The sequence below is a fragment of the Pseudoliparis swirei genome, chromosome 3 (genome assembly GCF_029220125.1).
Source record: "Pseudoliparis swirei isolate HS2019 ecotype Mariana Trench chromosome 3, NWPU_hadal_v1, whole genome shotgun sequence".
NCBI lineage: Eukaryota > Metazoa > Chordata > Actinopteri > Perciformes > Liparidae > Pseudoliparis > Pseudoliparis swirei.
The window spans coordinates 15,091,009-15,100,460 of NC_079390.1; the positions used below are offsets into that span (position 1 = coordinate 15,091,009).

Below are 9,452 nucleotides of genomic sequence, written 5' to 3' on the forward strand. Positions count from 1 at the left end.
GGGCGCACAAATGTGCGCACGCGATTGGATTATTCGGCAGATCAGAGACCCGTAGAGCAGTGTTGCCAGGTCCGCGGTTTTCCTGCGGAATCGGGCCACTTTTGAAGTGTTGCGCGGGTTGAATTTGTTGTCCTTGGTTCGGGTAGACCTATTTTGCATGCAAATTACATGAATATCTTTAAATAAAAATCCATATTTTAAATGAAATAATTTATTCATACCCAAATCCTACCAAACTGACTCCAGATCAGCACGTACACACATTTTATTTATGATAATATACTGAATCTAATTACACAAGGCCATTTTAGGACCTAGGTGAAATAACTTGAGGGAAAACTGCTTTAAATGCTGGAAAACTAAACATATGTTGTTACTTTGTAGATATTACAATACATTTGGCAATGATAGCAATGCTGTTGAACTTTAATAGCAGTGTATATGGTTTGGCACGGGCATATTTTGAGTTCTGATATTGGGCTGGTTTTTGGGCTGGTTGTGTCACACAGACCTGGCAACCCTGCTGCCCAGAGCTCCACGGAGGTACGCGAGCAACATAGCTAGCAGAAGCTTTATGTTAGTATGGCGTCGGCGACTGAAAACTCTGGTATCTCTACACCAAACACCTTTCAATCGACGGTCAGATATTGACAAGAAGAGGCTGAAAGAGTTGGGACCCGAACATCCGGATTGAAAAATTCTGCAGCAAAGCGCTGACCGCTGGAGGACGTACACCCGGAGATTCTCCTCAAGCCTATATGCTAACCGGAGCTGGTTAGCTGAATGCTCCATGAGTAATTTGTTTTTTGTTTCCCCTGTCTGTTTTCCAAAGTCCTGGGACGGAAACTCTCTGGACTACAACGGGGTGAGGGATCTACAGAGCTTCAGACAAGTGTAAAGCACGAATCTTGCCGGAGTTATTGAGAAGTCTGACCACTTTAAAGAGAGGAGGGCTACTTTTCTTTACATATAGTGGGTCTACTCTGTCAAACAGTTAGAAATGCACTCTGTCATTTCTTGTTTTCAATGTATTGTATTTTATTTTTGTTTGTTGTTCAACGATATTATTGAGTGTTTGTGAATTTTATTTTAATGAGCTATTTTTATTTAGTGTTATTTTTAAAAATCTGTTTCCTGCGGAAATTGCTTTCCATCTGTTGCACTTCCTGCTCCTGAGTCCGTCTTTCCGTCACAATGGTTTTATATTGCCGAGGGTGAGTTGAGTGAAAAACGATTTTTCACTATTTTGGCTATATTCTTCAATAAAACTTAACCGTTTATGTTACATACAGTAATGGAATGTTAATACGATCCCGGCGTCCAGCTGTCGTGTCATTTAGACTGTCAAAATATACGTTTGGTGGCGGTTTCATTGAGCCACTTTCTAGCTCATGTAGTTATTTATTTTGTCCATTAGGGGTCTCTGTTTTCCCCTTGTATGTTACATGTCATGGTTTTTGATGAGAATTGTTATTATTTAGATTTAATGTGGTCCTGTCTTCCATGGACAATGTTTTTTTATTGCTGAGGGAAGTGGAAGTGCAGAGACAAATCGGAAGGCAAATGTGTGTGTTCTGTTGTCTTCTGCAGAATAAATAAGTGCTGGGAAAATCCACCATCTGAGCCGACTTCTTCCATGCCCGTTCCACATCAGTTACATCTGCTCTGAACCTCTTTCATGTGAGGGTGAAACTCTTTTATTTTGCAAACCTCTGAAACCCAACCCAATGTTCCTTAAAGCTGCTCTGAACCTCTCATGCCCAAAGTTACAGTGTGTTGATAGTTGTTGTTGGACAGTGTTGAGCACGCTGTGTTCTTGAAATAAAGCTTTGTTTTTTACAATATTCTACTCAAAACCTCTCTTCTTCTCATTGTTGAGTGATATTTAAACCACGTCGCCCAACTGCGCCCCCCCCCCCCCCAAAAATGTCACCAGCCGCCACTGTGCTTGTGCTCGTCTGGTGGGAGGGGCTTAAGACAGGTATAGGGGAGAGAGGAGAGACAGGCAGGATGAGGGCTGTATTTTTCAATTCTGCTGTTTTTTACAGAGAACTGCCTCCCCCAACTTTATGAGCCTTAGTGGTTGTTCTATATAATGATATACAGGACTGTCTCAGAAAATTAGAATATTGTGATAAAGTTCTTTATTTTCTGTAATGCAATTAAAAAAACAAAAATGTCATGCATTCTGGATTCATTACAAATCAACTGAAATATTGCAAGCCTTTTATTCTTTTAATATTGCTGATTATGGCTTACAGCTTAAGAAAACTCAAATATCCTATTTCTAAATATTAGAATATCATGAAAAAGTATACTAGTAGGGTATTAAACAAATCACTTGAATCGTCTAATTAACTCGAAACACCTGGAAACACATTTTCAAATGTTTGATTTTGTTTTGCTGTTATAAATCTTTTTTTTTACTTGGTCTGAGGAAATATTCAAATTTTATGAGATAGGATTTTAGAGTTTTCTTAAGCTGTAAGCCATAATCAGCAATATTAAAAGAATAAAAGGCTTGCAATATTTCAGTTGATTTGTAATGAATCCAGAATGCATGACATTTTTGTTTTTTTAATTGCATTACAGAAAATAAAGAACTTTATCACAATATTCTAATTTTCTGAGACAGTCCTGTATAAGTACTGTAGAAAACTACAATTGCTTTATTTCCACAGGCAGAGTTTTTATGTGAATAAATGTGTGATTATGTTTCTCGAGGCAGTCCGTAATGCATCATCACTCAGAGCTCCATCTCAATGAGTCCTGAGGGTGCAGCAGCCATGTGGCCTTTCAAAGTTTTTTAATTTGACCTTTACAATTTTGTCCCCAATCATGCCGATTTAGGCTGAATGTTCAGCTTTTTTCTTATTTTCCACGAAGTGTTGCAAGCTTTAGTGGAAGAGAAAAAATAATGACATGCAGTCATTATTGTGTTTTTCCTCGTTATGGAGCTGTATAGCGGAGTGCCTCGAATGCATCTTGTCCCAGCTCAAACATCAATAAGTGCCCCATTTATTTTGTATATGTCGTATTTTATACATTTTGATGAGTGTTGTTTTTCTCCAATGTGAAAGGTGAAAATAAAGAATAGCAGCAAAGCCTTATCTGATCTTGGTGTTAGTTTAAATCTAAATTAACATTGATGTTTATCTCACTCTTAAAAATGAACGAGGCAGAATGGGAAGCTTGTTGTACACTAATGCGTGGCCTTGATTTTAGTGAACACATTTCACAGATTTTGGATGGGAGTGCCAGCGGTAATGACGGGATGCTCTATAGTTGTGAACCATTTTGTGTTTCTGTACATCTCCACAGTTTGCCTTGCAAGAGGAACAAGTAGGTCAAAGCGCTCCCGGACCTTTTCAGCATTTTGACAGACTTCCAGATCTCCTGGAAGTTGGTCTCCAGAGGGGCGACGGCAATATATAGGGCAGAGCTCTGCACAGTAGTCTGCTGCAGCTGGTGCATCAGGAATATGTAAAATAATAAAGAGAAAAAGAAACAGAGAGCGAGATACATTTTGTAAGTATAATAAAGGTAGGGGATCCATGATTCAGGCAGTCAGGTGTAATCTTATAGGTGAGATGATTGCTTCCAATATGCCTAGTTTGGTTATTTTAAGCACGTGGAGTTATTGCATTTCCGAAGCCCGTCCCGCAAAGCATCATCAACCTCTTCACTGCCACTGTTACAAGACAGCGGCTTGCACAAACTGTAGCAATGGTGGTAAAAGGGGCTGAGATAAAGAACAAGGTAAAGGAAGTTTTTTTTTAAAACAGCTGAATGGACTGGGTATTTTGTCTCTGGGAGTCTCAATGGGCAGCCTACAATGTATGTTAATTCATCCTTCATGAAAGAGCCTTGAAGCGAGACTTTCCCAAACCAGCAAACAAATCACTTCCCCAGCTCACTTGGTATTCTGTGACCGATTCTGTGCAGTCTTTGTGTTGTGAAATGAACAGCGAGGAATAACAAACACATTCAAGTTGTAGGTGCGGTTCACTCAGCGGCAGTGGTGTAGTGGTCCCTGGAGAAGTGGGTATACTCGCGCAAAGGAGAGTTGTTGACGGGGGGGGTCCAAAGCAGCTCGGGGACCGGATTCGGCCCGCGGTCCGCCTATTGAAGAGCCCTACCATACAGCAAAGCTTAAATGCCCTGTTTTATAAATAATGCGCACCAGGCACCAGCGGTGATTGAGAAGTGGGTATACGCAATGCTGACTGAAAAATAAGTGGGTATACGCCGTATACCGGCGTATACCCTGGACTACACCACTGCTCAGCGGTGACTTTGACTGAAGCTACTCTTCATGCACACACACACAATTAGCCTATGTTTCTTCCTTGTGTGCAGATTCCAGGTGGAGGAAGAATACTCCTCTGAACAAGTTGTTTAATTGTTGTTTTGAATGGTTCTCACATGTACAGTAACTCACTCCCCGAGTGTTACTTGAGAAACTCAATTAACCAACGGGACCAGATTAGCTCCACGCCACTTGCAGACTAACTTACTTTGCGGAGAAGAGAGCAGACGGGAGCTACGGAGAAGATGGCTGGCTAGTTTACCGGCGAGCTTGTCTCTCTCCAAAGTTAGCTGGTCTCCGGAGCTCCCGCCACCTCCCTGCCAGCGAAGTAGTCTCCCAGCAGCACCTGAGGCCCAGAGATCATGAACCCAGCTGGCCTCATTTTCTAGAACCAGTGTAAGGTTAGCTTACTAGCAGCAGCTAAACCAGTCAAGTTTGACAAAGTAATGTTTTATCCACACATTCTTGACATAGTAGAGAAAAAGTACATCGGTATTGTCAGATAAGTGATAACTTTATTTGGACTATTTTCTGCAATCAGTGTTGCATTAAAAGTAGGCTACTAAGCACATCCCAAACACCTACAAAGATGAGAATACCCAAACATGTGTGTGTGTGTGTGTGGTTAATTGAAAACAGCTTTTTACTCTCATGGTACACATCACGGGTGAGTGACACGGGCAGCACACTGAGTCGAGGCTCATTCCCGCGTGCTGGAGGCTCTCCACCTCGCCAAACTGGCGCAGATGGAAGAGCAAGGTGAGCTTCCGGGTCTTGGTCCTGAGCGCCAGGAACGAGGCCAGGATCTGGGCGAGCAGGAGGAGGAGGGAGAGAGAGTGGACGGCTCTCTCTCGGGCAGTGGTTCTCAAAAATGTTCGTGCCCCACCGCACGAACAAAATTGTAACTAAATGGTCCACGCTGAATTTGTATTGAAATATCAACTTTGTGTGAATTATTTTTCCATTTGTACGCATGTTGTCAGGTCACATTTGATGACTATGATGGAGTCATTGGATTTGTCAATATAAGAAATGTGCACTGGAAGTTTGCGGTGAGTATGCAGCTGGTCATGTGGTACAATGTGCCTTTGCAGCATTCATGTATGGCTCATTGCTGTGAGTGTATTTTAAGGTTATCAATCTTAAAATTGCTTTAAATATTTATAACAACCTACAATCAAGTCAATATAACTAAATCTACTTTAATGTTAAATACAAGTTTTATTACAAGTTAATGTAATTTTTCATGAATCGTCATTAATAAATGAAGAGACAATGAGATTGTATATTTGTATCTAATGTAGCTGCATTGTGTACATGCACATCTGTAGCATGTGGATTGATTTTAAGACTGTTCTTTTAGTTTTAAATGTCTCCATGGTCGTCATCCCTATCTTAATGAAAAATATATATATAATTATTGTCCAATCCAAGCACTTAAATCATCCAACAGGATCCCGTTGGTAGTCCCCACTGCTACTCTAACAATTTGAGTTTTCTTTGATTGAGTATGACCCCATATTGTGGAACTTATTTTCAGACTAATATTCAGTACTTTCAAGTAAAATGTTAAAATATGCCAAAAGTTACAATAAAAAAATTACAAAAGTACGTGTACATATTTACGTTACGGTTAGGGTGTTAACAGGTTACGTTTGTCTGACCTCCTTTGCGACTCACGTGTAGCTCAGTAGAGAGTAGAAAAACAAGGTCCCTGAAAGCACCACTGTTTTCACTCTGTGAGGAGAGGGGAGCCTTCAGCTTCAGCTGTTTCACATGAAGCTCCGTGGTCCTCTCACGAGGAAACGTGTTGTCTCAGAGACATTTATTTTATCTTTAATATACTTTTTGGAGTCAAATTTATGAATTCAATTATAATGATTAATTTGCAGGCTCTCGATCAAGGGAATATTGATTCCTTTGAGAATCTGTAAAAAGTAAAAATACTAATATTTACATTGGCGGACACACTCAGGAGCCTTACATTTTGGTTATAAGGTTACCTGAAATCAACTCATATGTTAAGGTTTGTTGGCAATAAGGCTACACCTCAGTGTTATTTATGTCCTTAATTTAAAGTGGAGCTATAAAAAATTTACTTTTATTTTTTGAGCAAAGTTATTTTACATCATAGTATGAAATATTAATAAACTAAATGGACTTGTTTTATTATTCAATAACAAATGGTGTAAGACAACTGTCCTGTTCATGTTGATGTGTCATGGTTTTAGGGTCCTGTAAGAATCCAGAAGAGGCCAATTAATATTTGATTGAAGTGAAAGCGTTTTTTTCTATTTAAATTCAATTCAGTTTATTTAATTTAGCCTAAAATCACAAATAAAAAAATTGACTCAGAGGGCTTTACAATCTGTACACATACGACATCAAGGTCGCAGGACCTCACATTGGATCAGGATATATTTCTTGTATTTGTAATTTTAACTGACATAGGAACATTTCATTTGTATTCATTCTTTAAAAACTACAAGAAAACAAACACAGGACATTCGCCCAGGATACCGCTGCTCATGTGTTATGTAAAACCAAAAGTAAGTGTTGACTTTACACGTGTTTTACATAATGTTATACACAACAAAGCCAGCTTAGGGGCGTTGTTTCTTTAGTTATGCTAGTCACGGTTGTTTTGGGATGTTGTTACATTAGGTTGTTGATGATAAAACAGGAAGAATTTGAGTAAATAGTCACCAACGTTGTTACAGTTTGTCCAATAGTTGTTGAGACACCAAAGTCAGGGGATCGCCAATGACAATAGGATTCATCCCACGGGTACCGTCTCTGTACAACATGGTATGGTAATCCTTCAGTGACTGCTGGGATAAGTCACGCTGGACCACAGTGGAGGGACTGGCATGCCATTAGTAATTCTTCACTTGTTGGGTTCTGTTTATTCTCGTAGTTTCGGATTTGTTTCCAAATTTAAACCATTCAATCATCATGTACTTTGTGAATGTTTGAGTAACATTTGTCTGTGCAAGATATGAGTTTCTGAAGTTGACATTTAGCTAGATTTGTATTTATATTTATAATCATTACGGTTAATTGATTGACTCTTCCATGAACACATCTTGTTAGATCCCCATGTGTTTCCCTATGGTGACATCATGCACATGCAATGAACTCACTACTGCCGAGACCCGATTCTGTTTACCATACATCTCTGTAATTGTTGTGTTCTTTGAAGTGATTATTTGCCGTTTCAGCTAAATGTATATCGGTAAAATCAACAGAAGCAGCATTTCTGTATGCCTGGGGAATAATGATGGATGATGCATGTTTGGGTTCTAAAGCTGCTCCTGTTATTGTGGTGTAACTCTGAATTGGATTATACTGTCCTGAAAAAGAACTGACCCAGCAAACTACAAACTGGATCTGCCTTTAATAATTAATCTGCATAAAATGAAACGCTGCAGTGTTCACACACTGACACGTCAGTTAGTGTGCGTTTGCAAATGTAAAATAAATATATTGCAAACACACATTTCCTGTCTTTTTCTGTAGACACTGGACCTTTGTGTGGATTTAACTTTTACACACTCATTAATAAAACATATCTTAATGTTTTTTTTCTTTGTGCTGGAATCAGGAAATATAATCTCATACATGAGCGAACAAAGCCTCCAAGCAAACAGAATGTAATGCTGTGTCCATCGCGAAATTACTGTGGATGCCTATAGATCAAGGGATTGTGGTAAGAAGAGATATTAAACAGTTTCATTTCCCACAATTACACCCAACTTCATAACAAAGAAAATTACTTTTTTAACAACCATTAAAAACCTTCAGCATGCAGCTTGATTAAGCTTTCTGTAAAACAGAATGTGTTGTGCAAAGTTAATCAAATTCAACGCAGATTCATATGCAAAGAGTGGTCCAGGGACAATGTGTCACTGTTATGTGGACGTCTAATCAGTGTGGTTTGTGAATGTAGTCAATTGAAGCAAGAAGGATGCACTGTGAGCGAAGCTTCAGACAACCGCTGGTAGTTTTTCCTCGCCGCCGCCGACGTCACTGTCAGGTCAAATGACGGCGCTTGGATGCAGGAAGAACCACAGATTTAGCAGCTGGGACCTCAGCTTTCTGTACAAGGACCGAGGAATTGATCTGCTTCAATGGACTACATTTCCCTTCAATACTGATTGGACATCCAGATAAAAGGTGGCAGAATTGCATAGCTAAGGCCGTGCATTAGCTTTTAAATGAAGATTAAGCACCTTAAATAGCAAATGGATACATGTGTTACTGTGTCTTAAGGAAACATTTTAGGTTCCCTCTTAATTCAGTCTTCAGCAATTGGAAATGAAAGCAGCTCCGGTCAACCTTGAAACAAGAGAAACAAAGACTGCATATAAAATGCAGCAAACACCAAAGAGAAGAATCTGTAGACCCGTTAAAAACAATTGGAAACAACACACAAAACAAATGGAGCACATAGAAGAGACGACAGCATTCGGAGGTTGCATGATTCACACAAGTGTGTGCAAAGGCCACAGTCTTGAAGGAAAGTGTAGTGTTTAAGGTGCTTGTGTATTGCCACCCTCTAAGAGTTTTTAAAAGGTATCAGCATTGGAGAATTCAACCTGCGTCTAACTGACTAATAAGGACAACAATTTCTGAAGTTAGTCCAGAATTGAGTGAGAGAGCTGCAAACAGCAGCCGCTCAAGGCTGCAATATAATCCCATCAGGCAGCGTCAACGTCCACGAGAAGTGCTGTTTGTTACCTTCGCATTCGAGAATGCGGAAGTTTATGTTTTGATCGCTGTATATTTATTTATTTGTATGTGTGTTATTCGCAGAACTCAAAAAGTATTAAACCGAATCGCATGAAATTGGGTGGGATGATTGGTTATTATCCGGGATCATTTGATTAGATTTTGGGATCGATCGGGTCAAAGGTCAAGGTCAAGGTCATGAAAAGGTACCAAAAGAGTGCCTGCGGCGAAGGTATGCGCTCTACCGAGTGCCCGTTCTAGTTTGTCATGAGAAGTTTCTGTGGAAAGAGTCTCGCTAAAGGGGAAGTCTCCATGATCTCAAGTGGTGAAGTGACGCCGGAAGGCAATGGTACAGTAGACGTAGCTTAGTGTCATCTAAAATATATTTCAGTGTCATGGCTGAATATTCAGA

At 39.8% G+C, this 9,452-nt stretch overlaps 1 long non-coding RNA gene across 1 annotated transcript; it reads left to right on the top strand.

The window, feature by feature from the left end:
- Positions 1–962: 962 nt before the first annotated feature.
- Positions 963–1,844, top strand: LOC130212131 (uncharacterized). Its single transcript, XR_008835241.1, has 2 exons — positions 963–1,214; positions 1,591–1,844. It is a non-coding gene; the product is annotated as an uncharacterized LOC130212131 (long non-coding RNA).
- The last annotated feature ends 7,608 nt before the right edge of the window (positions 1,845–9,452 follow it).